We start from the raw sequence: 22,755 nt of genomic DNA on the forward strand, positions 1-22,755 counted from the left end.
ACACTCTCAAGACTACTAATTTTTGAACATGATGCTCATCTGCTACTGACCCTGTAGAAAAGATTCAGTGTTATTTCAAAATGCTCTTTGTTGTAACAAGCACTTAATGATAGAAACACTACTGCCAGAGCACTGGTCCTAGTTGGTCTACTGAGTTAAGACCTGTTACAAATCCAGTATCAGTCCTCTGTCTACCCTTTTGTTTAATACAGAAACTGTGTATCATTTTTATTATATGATAGAATCTCATACTCCTAACCTAGACCGAATATAACAGTAGAGTTGGATTTTTAAATGATTTTTATTTTTTATAATTAGATTCTGTTAATGGAACACAAATTGTGTGTTTAAATGGTATTTTCTGTTTAATTTATATTTTTATTTGCTCTTAAATATATAATGCTATTAAAAATAAACCTATTCTGTTCTTGCATACGTGCAGTTAGAAAATTCTAAGGTTCTCATTCATTTTGTGAAATTTCAGTTGCACAGTACTACAGTATTTGTCACACCAAAAGAAAGAACTTAAATCTGTCCTTGCCCTCCCTCCAGTAGAATTTAATAAAATTGTGAATTTAATAAATTTATTTAAATTTTATAAATTTAATAAAATCTTCTTTCTCAATTGGTTAGTGAAATTAAATTGTTTTCCAGTGTATATAAGTAAAGTTTAATCTTTGCTGGTGAAATCAAAGCATTTTCTTAAAAATCCATTGTTGTAGAAACAGAGGATTAAGGCAGGTTGAAGCACTGACCTGTACAGGATCTCTCACCCTGTACAGCATTAATAATGGATGTCAGTATTTACTAGCTCTCAAGAGCCCACTTTAGAGTATATCATATTTACTGTGAAACTTGAATAAAGGCAGATGCTGAAGAAAATGTGTTGTATACAATCAGCCATAGGTGAGTTTATTATTATAAATCCTGGGTGAATCCTGACTACTTCCAGGACTTTTACTGTCCTTCTTCCTGGCCTTTAAAAATACCTCTTACCCTCTATTTACAGTTTAGACAAATAGTCTCAATTTGGCATTTTTTAATGTTGGATTTAACAAGATTTTATTAATGGGATGTGTTCTATGTATGATTAATTCATGATGGGAGTTTTCTTAACAGGGTGATTTGAGTGGAAATTCCATTCCTTGTCAGCTTGCTAATTTCCTCATGGAATGGGGTTGGCATCCTTACATCCAAAACATGTAGAGAATGTTGCTCTTTGAAGAAACAAACTCACACTTTTCAAAGAACAAAGCTTTAACTAGCCCTGTGGCCCAGTAGCTGCAATTAAGACACTTGGTTCCTTTGTGTTTTCCAGTTTCAGTGGAATGGTGAGATTGGGAACTAAGGATTTGATTCCAGGCTGTAGAGAACAGCTAGTCTGAACGCTATGGAGTCTCCTGGTTTGTTCTTTACAGCCTGGTTGAGTTTTATTTATAATTTGTTCTTTCTACTCCTTTCTTCTTTCTCCAGGTCTCTTTATCTCAGTAATCTTGATTGCACATTTTCTGCATTTGTTCAGTTCTTCCCTTCTCTGATCTGTCCCTTCCTAAGTCATCTAATGTTGGACTTTTCAGACTTGCTATCATTCCTGACACTTCTTTTTCATCTCTGTTTAACCAGTTGTGCTTGGAGTCACTTGAACCAACTGATTTTATATCAGCTGAGGTCCCATTCAGTCCACCTATACAGATAATTTCTTTATTTCAGTCTCATTCAGTTCATGGCATGGTAGTTCTTCTGTACCCTCTCTTGCTTTCAAGCAATAGTCCCACTGCCCTGGTACTTAGTTCTCAGTCCTAGCCATCCTAATCTGTGAATCCAAGGCCTCTAGCACAAGTCAGGAGTTTTACTCATGCCCTTGCTCTTCTTTCTTCCATTCTATTGCCACACAGATCCTTCTCTCTCCAATTTATCCTCTGTTAGTACTGTCTTTGGAGAGTATAGCAAGACAGTTTCTTTGTCCTCCCAAAATATGGATTGGAATATAGCAAAGTGCATCATGGCATCAAGGGAAATATAGGATAAGTCTTGGGATGGTGATTACTTTGTGCAGGTGGAATTGTTCATGATTTCAGTTTTCAACTGTTACATGTCTCTCCTGCCCTTGTTGTGACTACAGTTTTCAAAACTTTTTTATCTTGTCCAAGTTTGGGTAAATTTTCATATCATACTGAAATTAAGTCCTAGTTTGCATTACCTGAGATTAGCTCAGTTGGTAAGTGCTAATAATGCCAAGGTTGTAGGTTCAATCCATGTATGGGCCATTCACTTAAGAGTTGGACTTTATGATCCTTGTAGGTCACTTCCTACTCAGAATATGCAGTGATTCTGTGATTATGATTGAGACCCAAAAATTCCCACAAAAGAAGTAGACATAGTTTTCTTAAAAGATAAAATAATGTATTCTCCCTACCCACTTTCTTTTTGGGAGCAAATAATTAAGGTGAAACTACACCTGTTATAGTTTGCTTCAGTGTCATTTGAAAGTGTCAAATTATTACTTGTATCTATGAAATATTCTTTGAATTTTTGAGTTTGCCTTCGAAGTTGTTTGAGTGAGTTTACCAACTCTATTTTCTAGGATGGATTTATAATTTTTTGGAAAGCAAGAATCTACTGAATTAGTATTTTTATGGAAATCTTCAGCTTGAAAAAATGAGTAAGTTCTGCAGATCTCTAATTTAGTACTAGCAAAATAGTTTGATTTGAAAAACAGTAAAGTGAATGTTAAGGAATACAGTATCAGAGGAGAGAAGTACTTTTACCAATATGTCAGTGGTGTCAGTCCCTTCCTGAAAAATACAGGGTTCTACCATTACATCTCACTGCAGGGGAATGAACCTATATTTTTCTTTTTCTAAAAGAATGCTCTGGTGCTCTGGGTTGTTCTAGGTAGACTGATTTTGATCTTTTGTTCTGGAAATGTTTTATACTGCATGAATTATACAGGGTGGATATATATCATCAATTTGTTGGGTTTTTTTCTTAATTCTCTCTGAAGCACCAATTCCTCTATATCCTACTCAGCCTTTGGCTTACTCTAAATATAGGCCAACTACATTGCCCTAACCTGGGTATGGAGATCAAAATGGCTTTAGACTACATTAGAATTGGTAGGAAAAGACTTTGGTTGAAATCCATTCTGAATCATGTTTAGAGTAGATTGAGCAGTAATGTCTTTTTTGGTTTTTTTTGTTCTGATTCAATCACCATATAAGTAAATAGCCCATACAAAGTAGACTGGCATTAGCAGAAGAAACACCAAGCCAAATAACCTTTAGCCTCATGCATTGGCTTGGATAAGACTTGATGAAATTTTCATCTTCTTACAGGTGGGAGCTGAAACTTAATCTTTCATGGCTTCCTTTCCACTGATTACTGGAGTTCATTTCATAGAGCTGTAACATGTTTAGCTAGACAATAAAAATATATTGCAGTTCTCACCATCTCAATCCTTCGTTCCAAAAAACAACATGGAAAATTGCTAGTGTCCATACTACATAATTAAGATTTGAGGAGGGACTTTAGAAATTTAGATTGCTTATGTCTGGCTGTAAAAATGTCTTGTAAAGCTTTGTCTATGCTTCAGATAGTAATCAGCATCCAGAAACACTAATTAATTAGTAGGGATTCCATTTGATTGGCTTTACTAGACCTTTTCAGAAGTATCTAGCTGGTAGGATCTCATTCAAGATCTGATTTTTAGATCTAACTGTGCAGATACCTTAAGTATATCTTTTCAGTATGGCAGTATTAAAGATCATAGGTTTATATTATTGTGGACTGTAAGATATAAGATTAACTGGGTTTTTCTGTTGCACCTTAATTTGCACCTAATGTTAAAAAGAGTTATTATTGGGTGTGGAGTGGAATTCAGTCACTGGCTGCTTTGTCTTAATCCTTGGACTTTCAAGAAGGATGCAACTGAAAGACATGGTTGAGGAAAGACAGAAGTATATATATTCAAATTTAATTTATATCTAACTGCTGTTTTAAAAGACTGCTTGAATAATAAGTGCTGCAAACACTACAAGCATATAAATGAACATGGCCACCCATAACATGCAAAACTACATTGTCCCATACATTTCAAAACTAATTTTTAAATTCTGTTGCTGTACAGCTCTTAACAGGTACCTAAACAAAGGGGAATGTAGGTGGAAAAGTAAATTGGATCTCTGCCACCATTTACACCTAATATCACATCTACTTAAAAGATATCCTTGTTGTTTCATCACAGATACAACACCAGCATATTACTCAGGAGATTTTGTTATTTGCTACTGCCGTACTTTTAAAGCCAGGATCTAGTGCTTAAGAGTTAGCATGTACAGAGTAAACTTTCAGCCAGGTATTAATATTGCCTAATTAAGATACCTGTAGTCTTTCTCATATGCATCATCTTGACTTTGTCATCTTTTCTGTAATTGATTTTTCTAGGCAATTTATGATCATATCATAAGACTCCATTTTAAACTGATACTTCATAGAATATATTACAAAAGGACTTATACCAGATATTCAGATATTTAGATTAGTCATTGTTATTAAAATTGCTATACATTCAAGTGGTCATCTTCCATTTTGATATCAAACACTGAAATTTTTCAGAGAATGCCATTTGACCTTCAGGTCTAGTGAACAGTTTGAGACTGGCAAACCACTGGATAAAACTAGTGAAACCTGTATAATAAAACAGGAGTGGAAAGAGAAAATAATCATGTAAGTAAAGCTGCAAGGTAGTGTATGTTTTAATTTTTGAATTTGTATGAATAAAATCATATAGCACAATATCACTTTGCTTTTAGATACTGTCAAGCAGCATAAGCCTCTTAGATTCCAAAAATAATGGGGTTTTTTTTTGCTTTCATCTTTTTAGTTTAATATTGGAACTAAATAAAAAAAGTGTAGGACTTTATTTTTTAGCCAAAGAAGAGGAAAATAAAATACAGCCACCTCTGGGTAAATCCTCACGGTGAACAACAACAGCAACAAAAGAAGATGCTTACACTTTTATCCCTTGTGGATTTCTTTTTTAATATTTCAGAGCAATGAACATATGGCTGTTGCTATCAGCACTGGTGTATTTGCGGCGATGCCTATCAACATCCACCAGAGAGCAGGGCAGCTCCAAAACCCACATCTTTTATGCTGTGGAAATTGATGGAGACAGCAACCAGCCAGCTTCTTGGCCAAACAACATGGAATGCAGTTCATTTCAAAGGTCAGCGCATATTTAAACTTGCTTCATTACTCCCACCTTTATGCTTGAGATTTTCATTTTTTTAAAATCAGTTTACCTAGAGGTTCCTTTAGAGACAGAAAAATGAAAGTGCTGAATCCTATTTTCATTTGGGGATATCAAGCTTTTTATCAAATTATAGAGGTGGCGTTTCAGAATATTTCATATCTGATCAGAAGGAAAATCCAAAAATAATTTTCTCTTTATTCAGGAGTCTTTCAGCCACTGGGACTGTTTTATTTATTACTTAATATTGTGCTCCAGTCAATCATTTTGAATTCAGACAGGAAAATGGAATTTTTATTTTTAAAAGGAAAAAATCCAGAGGAAAAATGCTATTGGAATAAAGCAGATTTTATTATTTTAAAAAATAAAAATATGTCTTCTCTTCCTCTGCTAACTGTCTTATTTTCTTTTAATCACAGTGCATTAATATGAAGACCTATATTAAACAAAGGATCTTACATAAAATCACATATTTGTTAATTACAGGCATTTTTTTCAGAGCATTTCTACAGCATTTATCACTGAGCTTGAGAAATTATGGCCTTGTAACACAATAAAGGAAAAATGTCTTTCTTCCTTTGGAATAGCATTTCAATGCACCTGTTTTCTGTATATGTACTGTGTATGTGTGTATAAACATGAAGTGTGTATTTATATTACATATAGCTTTATTTTAACTTTTTGTTGAGAGAAGGTTGTTCCTGAGGTGTGTGTTAGTACCATGAGACACAGCTCAAATAGAAGAAACACATCAATAGCTTTCATTTGCAGTTACTGGTCTGTAAAACTGGACATGTATACCAGTGACATAGTGTTAAATTTTCCTGTTGCTTCTAGTCTAGAAACATATTGCATCAGTTGAAGCAGATCACAAATAAATTATTAAAACTTTTAATATGTTAATCTGTAGCAGCCTCCATTCATTGACCTGAAAGTTCTTTGCCAATTTTAATGAATTAAGCCTTGAAGTGCTCCTTTTGCTTTTATCTCTACTTCTCAGATGTGAAAAGCAGAGGTAGAGTAAGTAAAACAATTTGTTCAAGATCCACACAGGAAGTCTGTGGTCCAGTGAGAAATGGAAAAAAACATTGCTAAATTTTCCTTTCTGTGCTCTAGCTGTAAGAAATTATCCAAAGAGAGAAAATGTAATGAGCTTATGAAGGAGAGGCACTGCATTACACGTACTTCAACAGCCACTATGGTCTGTCATGGAAATCACTGAAGGGCCCCCAGGAAATCTGCACCCAGTTTTTTGTTAGAATGACGATGACACAACCTTCCCAATGTGTTCTCCTCAGTGTATAAATATTAAAATTGCCACAGGCTGTTGCATTGAGCATGTTAATAAAAAAACCCCAACAAACAACACTGAGATATTACACAGTATTTCTTTATAGGGTGTCTTCAGTGGTAGGGTTGCAAAAAAGGGTTTCTTCAGGGTTTAAGTAGCACGGAGGTACTTTGTACAAGGGGAACAGGAGACAGTTTCTGTTGCTGTATAATTAGGGCACTATTTATAGCTAGGTTGATGGGAAGATATTTGGTGGTATAACAAAGGCAGTCACACTGTATTCTTTGTTCTGTAATATTTATCTAGGAAAACACCTTTTTATTACAGTGATTATGAATAAGAAACAGCAAAAGATGGAGAGAGAAATGCAGGAGAGGTAGGAAGGGTTTTCCTCCTGTGAATTTCCATTTTACAACCTGTTGTATAAGCAGCAGATACCTTTCTAAGCATTCTCATTTCAAATGTGGAAAAAAAAAGCTTCTGTGGTATTTAAAGCTTATGGTCTTTAAGCCATGAGGAGCACTGGTAAAGTATTAAAGATTCAAATATGATTAAGCTTAATATTTTTTCAAACTTTTTGTTGGCTTCTAATAAGCTTACAGCACGTGCTATGTGATAAGACAAGATGATACTAAAATATTATTTGGAAAAATAAACCTGTAAAACATGATAAAAATTGTTGTGACTAAAATTCCTAGGTAGTCAGGAGTATTAGTATTGCAGTTAGGAGTTACACTCCTATTTTAGGTTCCCATATGACAAAGCATTTGAAACACATACTTGAGTTCAATCCTTTTTCAGAAAAAAATCCTCATCATGTGTCTAAGTTAAATGGGATCTAGACATATCCTTAAGTGCTTTACTGGATAAGGCTGGACTACTGAATAGGGCTCTTGGTGAAAAAACAGTTTTGTATGAGAAAAATGACATCAAAGATTGAAAATGCTATCTTTTAAATATGCTACTGTCACCACAGGAAACAGACTCCTGTAGAAATGGTAATTATGTGTAACTGTGACATCCTTGCTTCAGCATGTTAGCTGCAATTTAGAGTTGCAGTTTAAAGGCCTGACTTCCCTTTGGCATCAGAGTTCCCTTTTACTATGATACAGTGGATAAAGGCAGTGAGTTAAGTGTGTTGCTTTGGAATTTTTTCTCTCTTTAAATGGTGTTACTTATTAATATGTGGATGCTTGGCAACAAAGTAGGAAAATTGCAAGTGTGAAAAAGGCTACCAATTAGGTATCACACTGGAATACACTCTTGAATGACATTTATGGTATGAAATCCAAAATGGTAAACTTTTGACACTGGTTGCAATAGTATTTCATTTCATATTCTGTACCAGCTCTAACTTACCAATGAAAACAATGTAGGTGAAGAGGGATTTTTTTTTTTAAACTTACTGCTATGATTTCTCTTAAAACCACTGACTAAGTTTCTGTAAATCAAAACACTCACTACATACTGTGAAGAGACCCCCAGCATGTAGGAGAGTCTCACCAGTTCTAATCAAATAAAAATATTTTGCAAAGAAATGCTTACTTTGGTTATAAGTTTTGCATTTCTAGGTGATAGCAATACACGTAGTAAAGATTAAAGAAGACAGCAGATAATAAATATAGTTGTACATCAGAGGTATACATTAGAATCAAATGTATGTTAGGATTCTTTCACACTGTTGACATTTGAGTTAGCCCAATTTCTTTGTTTTTATCACTGTTGTAGTCTGTACATAAGTCTTGTCTCTACTGCAAAAAGGATTGGTTTTGGTACTACTAGGTGGCAGAAATAGGGGATATAGTGCCAGCTACTTCAGTTTCATTCTCATTTCCTTCCCCACAATTTAAGACAGAGGTTGTAGTGAAGAAACACTTTACAGCATTTCTCTAGACTCAGAGGGAAGGAGGTGGCAAAAGAGTAAAACTTGAAAAAGTAGTGCCTGCACACCAACTCTGGCTCATCAAGAACAATACATTTTTTTAGCTGTATAGGGCTTTATCCTTACCTCAGTGAAGACAACAGAAAACCTCACATTGACTTACAAGGTACAGTAGAAGAAGATATGTTTCTATGTAAATGTATCTGAGTAGCAAATATCACCACTACTTAAAATGTGAGAGACTCATATGAAAACAAAGTGAAAAAATTGCAAATTTTATCTCCATCGTCTAGCCCTCCAAAGTGGTATTTTTGGTATCCTGTTGTCTACTTTGTTCCTGTGTGGATACAAAAACATGAAGAACACTGGGGAAGCTATACCTAACATCAGTTTATGCTCTGTTTATTTGAAGAAGCAAGGATTTTACACAAATAGTTTCAACTGGGCACTCTCTTAGCTGAGATTTTAAAGTAAGCACCAATTTTATTACAAAAGTCAGATAAAACAAACATGTCACGATTATCTATGGATGGATTTTTTAAAAATTTGGATTAGTAAAAGTTTTGTATAACGGTGAATTTGAATCTCAGTGAAACTAGGAAAGCTGGAGAATGGTGGAAATGAAGTGTACTGATAATTCTATTACTTATGAATGAATTGCTTAAAGCCCTCTGTTTAATTGCTGAGTCAGTTTTGAAGATTTTGGTAAATAAATACACACATATGTATACACATAACTGTCATGTATAGATAGATAGATGAGTGTGTGTTTGGACACACACCCCCTGTATATACTTATCTACGTGTATAAATGCAGGTATGTTACAAAGTTTCCTAGATCTATTGGGTATTTATTTTTCATCAGCAAAACTCTGAAAAGTGTGATGTAAAAGCACATGATGTTTGAGAACTATAACTAGGAATTTGTTCTTGATAATGTGCACTGGGAACACCTGCAGTGAAGTTCAAGGTCTTGATATTCCTAAACTTGTATAGAAACCCCAAGCAAGTCTTGGATTTAAAAAAATGGAGATTTGAAATGAATTATTCTGATCATGAGTCAAAAATTGATTGTATGTCAGTATATATATATGTATTCAGAAGGTAAAGTCAAGCTGGGCAGCAAACCCCACTTTTAATAAAAATGGGTTTAATACAGATTCTTTCTAGAAATGAAAGCAAGAACACTGAATGACATTTTGACTGTGAGCAAGGTTAGTTTCATATTTCTCTCCCTATTTTTTCTTCCTTCTCGGTTTTTCTTTTAATTGCCTTTTCTCCTTCATAATCTTTTTTTTTTTTAAATTTCCTTTTCCAGTCCAGAGAAACTTTTAGTGAATTCATGATCACTTCTGTTTCCCAAAGTCTGTATTTTCCTTATTAAGCTTTCCTGGATATTTTGCAAGCTGTAAGCAGAGAAGATATAACATAATGTTTCCCAGCGTATTTATTACTTTTATTTTATGATATATTACTTCAATATTATTGTACCTTTAAAAGTCAAAGTACACAAAACCTAAGGAAACTATGGAAATGCTTCTGGCAGAGCTGGATATGGATTTAATGGATCCCATTAAAGAATGACTGTTAATTTACATGACCTCACTCTATGGGCAATTTTTTTGAATCAGTTATTTCACCTTCAAGTTTTACAGCACACATTTAGCAGATTGTATTTTCTCAGAGTAAATTATGGGATGGGCATTTGTCCTCATTTCCCCCTCTACTCTACTGCTTTTATTTATATAGAAAGAATATCTTACGTTTAAATTACTACTTTAAAATTTATTTTCTCTATATGGTGTTGATATACCAAGCTTTTTAAATGGGGAAAAAAAAGGTATTTTTTATGGGTTTTGATTATCATTAGAGTTAATTCCTTTGCCTTGGACTGATATGCAAGAAAATGTAGGATTTTTTAGAAGGAGGAGGGTTCTGGAATTGTGACAGATACTTCTGTTACTCTTCTCTCTGCCATCCTGGGAAGCTACTGAAGTGTCTAGAAAGTCTTCTTGTTCCACTTTTGGCAAAGTGAGGAACAATGCCTCACTTTGAGACTTCACACTGAAGTCTAAAAGTAGTAGTGACAGGGGAAAAGCGCAACTTGGGTGGTGCTGTTTGTTAACACAGTGGATGAATACGTAATGATTTGAAAAGACCATCGAGGTTTTTAAGACACACTACAGAATGAGATTTCATTGTGTTTCACTTGTTTACATATGTGATTATAGAATCATAGAATATCCTAAGTTGGAAGGGACCCACGAGAATCATCAAAGTCCAGCTCCTGGCCCTGCACAGGATAGTCTAAGAGTCACACCATGTGCCTGAGAGCATTGTCCAAACACTTGATGCAGTGACCACTTCCCTGGGAAGCCTTGCAGTGCCTAAGTACCCTCTGGGTGAAAAAGCTTTTCCTAGTGTCCAATCTAAATATTATAGGTGATGTTTTCTTTAGCATGGCAATTACTAATTCATCCTCTTTTTGTTAATAAAATGATACTTTCCTCAAATTTCTGCTTCTGGAGTAATGTTTGCTTTCCAAGAAAGTCACATTAGTCTATCTATAGCATAAAATTAATACCCTCTTCAGCCAGTTATTGAATCATTATTATTTGGTACAAGTGTAAAGTAGCGGCATCTGTTCTTCTAATGTCGGCTGAAAATTTTCTTGAATCTTTTGACCATTGTGAGTTGTAGATTCAGGACTGTACATCTTTCCTGTGGTTTTGTCTGTGCTGTGCATCACTATTCAGTTGTGTATGTGACAACAGTTAATGTATTCACCCTTCTATCAGGTGAATGCTCCTATGCTTGAGAAGGGCTTTACAAAAAGGCAGAGATTTATGAGCACTCATTATTTATTACCAATTTATGCTAATATACATGGAAAGTAATCATTTAATCGTTCTGATTGAAATGATGGGCATGATTCACAGGAGATGTAAATTGGTATAGCCCTATTTAAATCAATGAAACTATACTGATATGTGCCAGCTGAGAATCAGGTCCCTCATCTTTATTTGAATAATTTAATGGTAGGTTGACCAGACCATTAGAGAATATAGTTAATAGAACAATCCTATATTGAAACTGGAATGTAATATTAAATGAAATTTTTAAATATTTTTTTACCTCTCTATTGTCCTGTTTAGTAGACAGGCCTTAGATCAAGTTTAAGCTTTAAAGCTGGTGGCATAATGGTGCATTTAGCAAACAACCACAATGTGGAAATAGATTAGAAAATATATTTTCACATTACTGCCAAAACAACCCACTTTTTGATGACTTTTGAAAAAAGTATAAATACTCATTTTACCTGTGTGTTCTGTCTGTCCTTAATCTTACCTGGTCTGGTGTGAAAATAATAACTACCATGCAGGAGAAAGATGAATGAAAAAGCTAAAATCACTGTAATTTGGCTAGGTCTTTCTAACAAAGGATCGTTCCCCATTAAATATATTCATTTCAAATTCTGGATACTTGTCATTGTAAGGAAATAGTATAAACATGGTTGCCAGTGTTTTATCTTTTTTGACTGAAAATATCTTAAATAAAATTTTGAAATTTAAAACTCTCCCTGGAACTAAAACAAATGTTTCTTCTCATGTCATGTACCTCTGGGACTGTAACACTAGAAAATGGTTGCAAAACTCTATATATTTGCCAGATGCTTAGTACTGGGTTCCTGTCTTACATTGAATGCCTCACTACTTTTGTCCCTGAAATGAGAAAAGAAGCCAAGATAAATTTGAATTTGGTTTAATTGAAAGCATATTAGTAAGCTAATATATGAATATTTTTTTGGTGATTGCCAGAGGTGTTTAACAAACCGACGTCAATATATTGTGCGTGCATATATTACATACATGGAATTGCATGGGTTCCACGTATGCATGGACTACATGGTGAGCCAAGTCATTTATTTCTATCATTTTACTGTGGAAGGTTCATGGTTTCTTAAGAACAGTTTGATTTTAAGAATTTTGATGTCAGACATTTCAAGTTATACAGCTTTCTGCATCTTTTAAGTTGTTTTTAGAACACAAAATTGCACTACTGAGATCCAGCTTAGTTTTGGGGCTGCATTGATAGGCTGCTTTACTTTGTAAATTGATGTAGTGACAAATTTAAGCTGTGGAACATGGATTTTTGAGAGAGAAGGGAGACTAGGAGAAGAAAGGATTGCTTCACTTGAATGGTCATTGCAATGTTTTTTGTACTTCACTTAATTGTTTAACCATTACAATACTTTTCATTTGTGTAGCACACTTCATTCAATATTGTAAAGGAAATTTGAAGTGTTTTCTTCTAAATGAAATATCCCAGCAAAACAAAAATTAATCTTTTAATGTGTAAACATCTTTGAAAATTAGAAAATAAAAATAAAACATACTAAAAAAAAGAAAATATAAAATATTAAGCAGAAATTTTAAAATTTCTCTGGTACAGTATTTTTTCCTTTTTTCTTTATTTTTTTTCTTTTTTTCCATGTTTCTACAAAATTAGCAGGGTTAATGCATGACTGAGGTCGGAAGGAATCCCTGGAGGTCATCTGGTCCAACCCCTCAGCTCAAGCAGGGCCGCATAGACTCTGTTGCCTGGGACAATACTGCGTATCTCCAAGAATGGAGATTCCACAACCAGTATGGGTGACCCGTGCCAGTGCTTGGTCACTTTCACAGTGAAAAGAGTGTTTCTTGGTGTTCAGGATGTGTGTGTTTCAGTTCAGCTCAGGATGTCTGTCTATTGCTTCTTGTCCTGACATGGGGCACCACTGAAAAGAGCCTGATCCCCTCTTTTCCATTTCCTCACTTCACATGCTCACCCTGAGCCTTCTCTACTCCAGGCTAAAAAGTCCAAGCTCTCTCAGCCTTTCTTTGTAGGAGAAATATCCAGTCCTGTCAGCATCTTAGTGGCCCTTCACTGGATGCTGCCCAGTAGCTCCGTATCTCTCTTGTACTGAGGAGCCTAGAACTGCAGCACTCCAGGTGTGGCCTCAGCAGTCTCCTCACCCAGAGCTCTCTCTCTTTCTTCCTAATTCTCTTGTTCCATCCAGAAAACCAAAGTTTCTTGGGTTTTTCCAGCTCTGGTTATCACAGCCATTTTATATATTGATAAGATCAATAATTTCAAGGCCGCATTAATGCTTTAATAGTAAATGATGGAGAATAAGTTCCAGAAGTCCAAACTGCTGCTGTTTATGGGGAGACAATGCTAGTGAAAATACAAATCAAAAGAGGAAATCAAATCAAAATACAAATTAAAGAGGAAATTTGGACAGCGGTGGGGAGAGATTGCAGTGGTCTTGAGAGGATAACAGCTCAGAAAAGTTAATGCTTTGGAAATGTTGATTGAAATAATAGTATAAATGTGATGTAACCTTTTGCTTAATATTAAACTGCATTAAGCAAAGTGGAATTTCCAATGATAAGACATATTTTTCTTGCTCCTTTGACTTGTGTATTCAGAGAGTTTTCTCTATGAGGATTGCTCTTCCTTCTGACCAAAAAAAGTTTCCTAATATAGTGGGACCTGTCAGAGTCTGTCTAGACAAAAAGGAAGCAACAGGCAAATGAGGATTTTGCACAGCACAATAATAGGTAAGGATGAAAATATTTCAGCATCGACAGACATGAAAGTTTGCTAGATAAAAAATCCAATAACAAATGTCATCTTCTACACCTTAAATCATCATCATCCTCAATAAGGTTTTTTCAAGAACTTTCTTTGCTATGCAAGCTAACAGCTGGGACTACCCAGCATTTCAGTGCCAGGGGAGAGGTGTTTGTGACATGAATGTAAAATGTGAGTGTACTTGCAGGTATTACCACTTTTTCTCATGGACTATGGTAAAAACTGCTTTGCAGTAGATGACACAGTGCCAGTGTGAATCAAGAGTTTGTCTCCAGGAATATATAGAGCACTGTCAGCAGGCATGTAGTGATGCCATGAAGATTTTTTGCCTTTTCTTTTATACCCCTGTTATACCTTTTTTACAACTTCTGTATCATAGTGTTTTTTAGCCTACATTCTTGGACTTGTCTGTTCACCTAGGAGACTAAACATTTTAGAAGCTTCGTAGATAGGGGTTAGTGTGCCCCAGACCCCAAGGTCCTCTCCAGAACACATTCTGTAAACTAAGATAGAACCATCCAGGGGAAGGTTCCTTGGGGAGGGGGGGCTCACTCAAGCCTCTCATTGGGGAATCTTTGATAGATCTGCTAATTAGTAAGACCTATAATGTTATACCAGATCTATTGTGGGTATGCATTGCAGTGGGCATTTCTGTGCATTCGACCTGGATGAGGTACACTCTAAGGATCCTTAAAATAAATATCAAGGTAAGATCCCTTTTTCCCTTCTAACCATGTTTGACTCTTGATTTTAACACCAGGAAAAGGCATCAGCAGGAAGAGAAAGAAACCTAAAAGGTTTTCATTGACATTGGTTTTCATATGCTGAAATCTTCCTGGAGAGTCTCAACTGGTTTCAGCATCACCTGAGAAAGCTGTTTGCAGTCAGGATCAAAACTATGTTTGTCTTTTTTTGGCATATGTTAGCATCTTCAAAGATTTGCATCACTCCTGATCTGTCAGTATTTCTAATTAGTGTGTCTGAGTGTGCATACTGCAGCATGCACATTCACACACGCACACAAGCAAACAAGCACCTGTGTACACCTGTGCACCTTTTACTTGCACTTCTTTTGGGGACTACACAGCTTTGTGTGCCCTCTCTACATGTGATTAAATATTAATTAGGCTTCTAATATAAGCAAGTGAGTTCACAGGCCCGAGTGCCACATAAATAATGCATTAGGTACCCGAAGGCTCAGCCCGAGAAGCTGATTGGCCACCTTGGATTTGTATAATTATGAAGTTTCATTATTAACAGTGGAAGCAGTGGAGAGATTTGCCTAGCTTGAGGGACTTTGAAAGCATAAGCTGTCTCATTAGGGAAAAAGAGAGTAAGGCATAATATGCAAACTTTTTAGTAAAAAAAAAGAAAAAAAAGGAATAAAAATTAAGCATAGCTGTTTAACAGGAGTATTTTCTATGTATATATAAACATTTCTAAGTGTATAAAAAGACTGAAATTCAAATAGGTGAGGTCTATACTACAGCTATTTAACAGTTTTGTTTGTAAGAGGTCTTACTTAAAAGCTTTTGTTCTCGGTATAAAACAATCTTTAATATTTTACAGAAAAATCCACAGGTAGCTTAATGGGTTCTGCAAAGTGAGAGGTACGGAGGTGAAAGAGAATGAACACAGTCCAGGGTTCTTGCTAGAATGTGTGTTGTGCATGCAATTAAATCTCAAGGTCAAACAATTTACAGACAATTACTTTTCTAACATCTCCAGAAATGCCTGCTTACACGTCTTTAATTTTAAATGATACTGATATTCCAATTCTCCCCAAAGGTTAATGCTGACTAAATCCAGCTGTGACCTGACACGATGCGACAGCACAGTGCCTAATTATCCTCTGGATAGTCATTTACTTTAAACCATTAAAGAAATAGGCTGAGAGGAAGATTTAGGACCCAGAAAAAATGTTAGCCTGACTTCTTTCTTCTTGAGGATGGGATGGGCTGAAAAATAAAAATAAAATCTTGCTAAATGTTAGCCATTTGCTTTGATGGCAGAAAATTGTTCATCCCAGTCTGTTTTTTTACAGGTTAAATTGCTAACTAGTTCATTTTATCCATTGCCTACGGCTGGCGCTAAATGTCAGTGACAAATTTTGTACTTGTCTTGAAGAATGAATTAAGTTATGCACAAAAGCTATAGTGCTTTTTTTAAGATGAGTGAATTGCAGAGAGGGAAAAAAAGTTGCTCATTTGAAAAAGGATTATTTCGATTAAAGGCCTTTTCTATTGTAGTGGAAGACAGGTAGTGGTTTAAGATAATTCTGACAGTTACCTCCCACAGAGGCTGCAGTCCTTTACTAGAAATTTCTTTAAGAGCACTTGCATCAGATTATGCACTATGATTGTTATTGTAAGACCATTTGTGACAGTAAAGGGGGGGAACAATTACAGAAAATGGCAACTATTATTCATTAACTAAGGTAAAACTGGTCTTTCTTCAGTGAGGTCAGCATTCCATCGTCTTCAGAAAACCTTTCTATGGTTTGTAGCAGTGGTAATTAAAAACCCCCTAAGTACTCTCTGCCAAATATTGGTGAGAAAGAACAGCTCATTCAGAAATTTATACTGAGAAGACCTGGTGCAGTCTTCACAATCCATCTGGTTTTCAGTGGTCTGGCTCTGGTAGCACCCCATCATCTCCGGGCGAATAAAGAACCTAAGAATGGTTGGTTACCATCAGTGTTTGAAACTGTACTGGTTTACTATCTGTAAGCTTGGCCTACGGGAGCTCTGCATGTTCGGATTTGATTTGATTTGATTTGATTTTCATGTGCACTCTATCTGTTTATTGAAAATTTAAAGAGAGCTTAAAGTTAAGACTAGACTTTACAGCTACGTCTCTTACAGGGGGGCTTCGTTAGAAAGTCTAGATCTCTCACCCTGCTGAGGTGGCATAACTGATGCTCTGTACTTACAATGCTTAATTTGGTCTGTGGACAATTACTACTACAGTGCAAAAATTATTTTTACTTTATTTTTTTGTATTATGGAAGTTCCTGGTATTTCCAACTGTAAGCAGAATACCATTGTGCTGTGCACTGTACAAAAACACAGATTTGAAATAAGTGTTTTTAGTGGCACCCACAGGTTTTGGCAGATACTTTTCTCCTCTCGCTGTGTGCATAAATATTTTCACTGATACCAGCTGTAGAAAGTGATATGGTAAATGCTAATCTCAGTACAGTCATAGCAGTCACAAATGGAAGTTAGATCTGTAATTTCAAGTTGAAAGCTGAAATGAAAAATCTAGTGATTATGCACTACTGCCCTAAGCTACTTCCCTCTTTCTTTCTCCTCTACACTCATTCTCAGGCAAAGGGATAACGTTTCCTTGCCAGGAGAAAGAAAAATACAGATTATCGGTTTTCTGGTGATAACAGTGCAACTCCTGAAGACAGTTTGGCTCTAAAAAGCAATACATGCTGGGATACATCTCACCTAACTTTGGATGTATAAAGCATAGATGCCTCAGTCTGAGCTAGCTATTTGTGCCCCTATTCTAGTGAGGAGAGGAAACAGGTACGACCAGATACATTCCATGTAATTTCGGGGTTCTATTTAGGATGAGATGAATTGTCCTCTGAAGCTGCTTGGTTCTTTCTGTTAACTTTAAAGAGAAACCCAACTTGATTGCAGTTTTAGATTCCCACATTTAGGCATCACACTAATGGTGATCTTCCTATTCCTTAACTTTTCATCTCTGGCTTGCTTGACTCTTGAAGAATTCATTTCCACTCTATATGCATGGAATATAGGTTTTAATGAAAATTTTTATGAAGTATATTTTAAGCTATTTCTCTGATATATTTTTTCCATTTTGATCTTCCCTTTGATAAGCTAGTTGGAACACCTTTGGTTCCACATTTTTGCTTTGTTTTTTGAGGATCATTCATCACTTATGTAGTTTGCTTCTAACTTTTGTACTTCACACATTCGTTACGTGTGAATAAGTGTTGCAAGAGTGGTCTCACCAAAATTTTGCACAGAGAGATCTCTTCCATGCTTCCATTTTGTGGTACATGAAAATTTTGTTAGTGACAAAACACTGCACGAAGAAATTAAATTATACCGAGATAGGTATTTATATTTTTCTGTAATATTGCTTTTCAAAGAAAATGTTGGGGTTTTGCTTCCAGTTACCTCTTTTTTTTGCATTAGACTATATAAATTACTGTATTTATAACTGTACATTTTGCAGACTGTAGCCCTTCAGCTAAATGGTTGAGTTGCACTTCGCCCTCTGTTTATCATCCTACAGACCTCTCTGTATTCTGTTAGCTCAACTTCCTGAAAATGATCTCTAAAAATATTGTCGTATGTGGCCAACAACTGTTTCTTTTGTAATTTACTTAACCCAGCATCACATATTGATAATTTGATCTATTTGATGATTTAAAATCTTAATAAAGAAACTACTGCACCTGTCAGTGAGTCAGATTAGCTACAATTTAGTGACTTACCCAAATGTAAACATTTTACCTAAGCCATGCAGGCAAGCAATTGAGTGAGAGAGGCATCTTCAGAAGGCAACCCATCCCACCAACTCCAGTGGAAAAGCTGATCAAAATTCAAATCAAGAAAGTGAATTAAAAAAAAAGTAAAACCAAACAAAAAAAAAAGTATTTTCATATGTAACTTCTCCAGAAGACAAAGAGTGAAGGTGAAAACAGATCAATGGTAACACATCAGTCATATCCCACAGACTGTGTGCGAACTCTAGAGTGGGCTCTTTGAACACTGCCATGGTTTTTTTGCTGCCTTCTCAGTAGATCTTGGAAACTTATATTAAATATTTAACATTTAGATGACAAAAATTACATGGGATGAATATCAATCTGTTTGAATATGGGTTTCTATGTTTTCCTGCTTTGTTTATTTGAGAAATAGGAGAATGTTATTTAAGAAAATGTAATGTATTTTAATATGTCAGATATTATGTTCAGTTCCGCAGAGTAATAGAAACATTTCAGTTTCATATTTATTCTTAGAATAGAATTCTGGAAACTGTATCTTTTCCTTATGGCCTTTTTCATGTCTTAATTATTGGATGGTCTCCTGGTAAATTTTATCTTTTACTAACGGTTGTAATTATGTTCAGCTGACACCTCCAGTTTGGGCTATAGAACTTTTCTGCTGAATCTTATCATCAGTCCCAGGACAAATGTGTACTGGATCATAGATTCTGATCCATAGACACTGCATCTGTGAGAGCACTTTCAGGAGTGGGAGAAGACATACTCATTAAGAAAATATTTCACCAGTGGTACAGCTGTAGTTTTGAGAACCATCATCCCAGTAATGTTACTGGATAAAATAAAGAAGAACTGAGTGTGAATATGCTTTGGTTGCAAAATGACTTAAAATACTTTAAATATTTCCAGTGGATTTATTTAATCCAATTTTTGTAAATGCTGGAGGAATATATGTTTAGTATTAAGAAGTACTGAATATACCTCTGTCTAATTTTGTTTTCCTTTTAAAGCTAAATGCATAAGCTAACGTAAAAGGTTCTGCTTTAGCTAGTTCTGTATAGTAGTTTACTCCGTGAGCATTTGAACTGAAATCAATGGAAACTTTTGTGGAATAAGTTAAAACTTTCTGTGAAGGTGGGAAAGTAAATAGTCTCCTCACAAACAACACCAAGAAGCAAACAAGGTGTAAATATATAAAAATTCTGGTTAAAATTTAACAGCTAATGAAGTGGGTATAATACAAGGAGGGTGGTGGTGAATAAAGCTCAAATTCTATATTAAACTAATTTCAGGGCATATATTTAATTTCTTTCTTGCAGTGCTTCACTTGTTGAATCCAAGTGTCTGATGACTTAAGAGTATCAGCAATTTTCCTTCCTCTTTTTCTCTGAATACTTTTTCTCTCAGTAATGAATTCATGGTATATCCAGGCAGAAGTAAATGGAGAAAACAAAAATATCCCTTCATTTGCAGATGGAAAGAACAGTGCCCCGGCTGCAGGCTCAGGTCCTGGCAGCTGCTCCCAACACCCAATGCAGCAGGGCTGAGCCCATGGGATGAGCAGCATCAGGCACTGGTCTCCCTCCGCTGAACATGCCTAAGAGGTCCATTTGTGACCAAAAATGATTGTAAGAAAGATGAAAGATGCTGTCCTGTTTGTCTGGAGGGAGTCTATCTACTTGCTGCTGGCAGTAAGGTAGTAGAACTCATACAATGTGCAACCACTGACAGATTAAAACCCAATCAGTGAGGTTGTTAATGATCAGTAATATGAAATAGAGAGTAAAAACCTTGAACTCTACTGCATCCCCATGCAACTATTTGTCAAATCTGTACTTCACAAATGCAGAGTTGAATTCAAAATGGTGCATTTTCAGTTTGAGTTAATAATAAAATTTTGTTAATGTTTTACTGAAGTAAACTTTTCTATGCATAAGAAGAGTTCCTCTTAGATATTTTTGAAGTGCCGTAGTGATTGGATATTGTAACAGACATTATGGGGTGGGGTTTTTTTGTTTTGTCTTGGGGTTTTGGTTTGGTTTGGTTTTTTGGTTGGTTGGTTTGTTTGTTTGTGCTTGGGTTTTTTTTTTCTGAATGAGAAATATTATGCTTTCACCTGAAAATCCCTATCAACTGAAATTTATCACTTGGTCATGTTCCCAAAAAGCTGTTCCAGCACCATTTTCTTTTTTCCTCCTTTTTAACATACATTTATCTTGATCTTTTCTTAAATGATGGTTTCAGTCACTTTCTATTTTTTCCTGAATAATAACAACATCAACAATAATAATAATAATGTTCTACACTTCCAGAACATCTCTTGAGACTTGCTTGTCAGCCTACTTTCCCTCAGGATAGCTCAGGGCCCATCTGGAAAACTTTTATCTACTCTGGATCCTCTAAGGAAACTTAACCCATAGTGTGTCCTTAGTGTATGACCCATTCCAAAACAATATCCAGTTATTCTCAGATCCAAAATCACAGCCAAGCCTAGAGTAATCTTAAACCTAATTCAGTGACGTAAGGATCCATAATTCTGGGTAGGTTCTTTAACAATGAGAGAGTTTTATTTCTAGTAGAAATTAAATTTTTATTCTTACTTTTTTTTAAAATTGTGTTACATAAGATTTGCGTGTCTCAGATGCATGCCACTGAAAAAAATAACATGATGTGTATTTAGAAGTTGTTGGTTTGCTCCAACCTGAAAGATGATGAAAAGGGAGCAATCATTACCTTACTAGCTTTTTTTTCCCTGTTGTTTCAAATTCACTACATCCAGGAAAGAACACATTTGGATGTTTGTCAGAGATTCCTAAGTTGTAACAGAAACAGTATACAAGCAAGAACAAAGTCAAATTGGTTTATTTTTGGTTTTTTAAATACTGTCTTAGCGTGTGAAATGTTCTGAAGCTAAGGGCATTGCATAAATAGAAACTGTATTATGCTATCGTGCTTATCAAATGCTCCTCATCTACTGCATCACCCCCATAAATCCACCAAAGCTGTTATTATTCAGGGGTGGGAAGGTGGGGAGAATGGAGTGAAAGCTACAGAATGATTTAACACTGTGGGAACTTAATCAATAAGACTGTTGCAGCGAACTCCCAGGAAAGAGTGTTGTTTTCCATCCAGATGATAATGAGGCAGACTAGCAGCAACCTCTGGAGGAGGAATGCTGGAGCAATGAATATATGGTACAGCTTTGCTAGTTGCTAATTAATAGTTTGAGGCCAGACACCTTTTTGCCATCCTGCTACTTGCAGTTTCTTTCTGGCTTGCACACATACCTCTTTCACTATTGGGTTCAGTCTGTGATAACTCAGATTCTGGAAACCAAATTTAAGAACAGTACTAAAAATCTAAGTTTACCTTTCTTCTCCCTCCTTTGTTCTTGGCATTATTAGTACACTTTGTATGGCTATAGAGTATGTTATCCTTCCTGACATTGCAGAAACAGTATTTTCTTATTCCTTGTGCCTTGTATTCTAAATTGAGATGCTGAAATTACTTTGGTGTTTGATATCTGTGGTCAGACTGGAAAATATCAACAAAAGCCAAGCTGAATAAAAGTTTTAACTAATATTGGTGATGTGCAAATTTAAATAGTTTTACGTGGTGCTGCCTTGAAGAGGTTGGGAATGCTTTTTCTGTGGTACTTAAGCTCAGTATTGATTTTTTTCACTTTTATCTGGAGTCCAAAACAAAACAGGGATCCACTAACAAAGCTAAAGCTCTGGTTGAATGCCACCATTATATCTGTATCTTTGCAACACATATAAGAAGTAGAGTGAAAGCAAATTCTTGCCAGGGAAGAATTGAGGCAATGGAAAATGAAACAGTGAGGTCAAAGTTGGCCATAAAGCAGATGGCTGTAATACAATGTTGGACACTGCAGTCTGTAGTGTATTGAATCCAGGTTTTTGAAGCGTATTTAATGGGAACATCTAAAAGCATGTTATAGGGAAGAGTGAATTAGTGCACTGTTTTGCTAAAACATGGGTAAAATTGGAGGGGTTTTCAGCCACTGAGAGCTGGCAGAAGGGGGTTCTACCCCTTGCATGCCGACACAAAGAAGCCCGGAGGTCAACGCTGAAACCCCTCTGGAAGGCGGCACTCAGTGCCCAACACACAATGAAAAAGGGGCAGAGCTCCTCACCCAAAGGGGCTGTACCTTCCTGTCGCTGTCAGGCAGGCACGCAGGCGAA

General features: G+C 35.7%; 1 long non-coding RNA gene across 12 annotated transcripts in view; it reads left to right on the forward strand.

The window, feature by feature from the left end:
- LOC116442286 overlaps positions 1–22,755 on the forward strand; it is a 207,622-nt gene that overhangs the window by 37,215 nt on the left and 147,652 nt on the right. For 8 of the 12 annotated variants that reach the window (XR_004239485.1, XR_004239483.1, XR_004239481.1 and 5 more), the window contains one exon: positions 5,051–5,227. The exons of the other annotated variants lie outside the window; for them this stretch is intronic. This is a non-coding gene — a long non-coding RNA (uncharacterized LOC116442286). The remainder of the gene's footprint in view (positions 1–5,050; positions 5,228–22,755) is intronic. 12 annotated transcript variants of the gene reach the window in all.

This window comes from Corvus moneduloides, chromosome 3, assembly GCF_009650955.1.
Source record: "Corvus moneduloides isolate bCorMon1 chromosome 3, bCorMon1.pri, whole genome shotgun sequence".
NCBI classification, from domain to species: domain Eukaryota; kingdom Metazoa; phylum Chordata; class Aves; order Passeriformes; family Corvidae; genus Corvus; species Corvus moneduloides.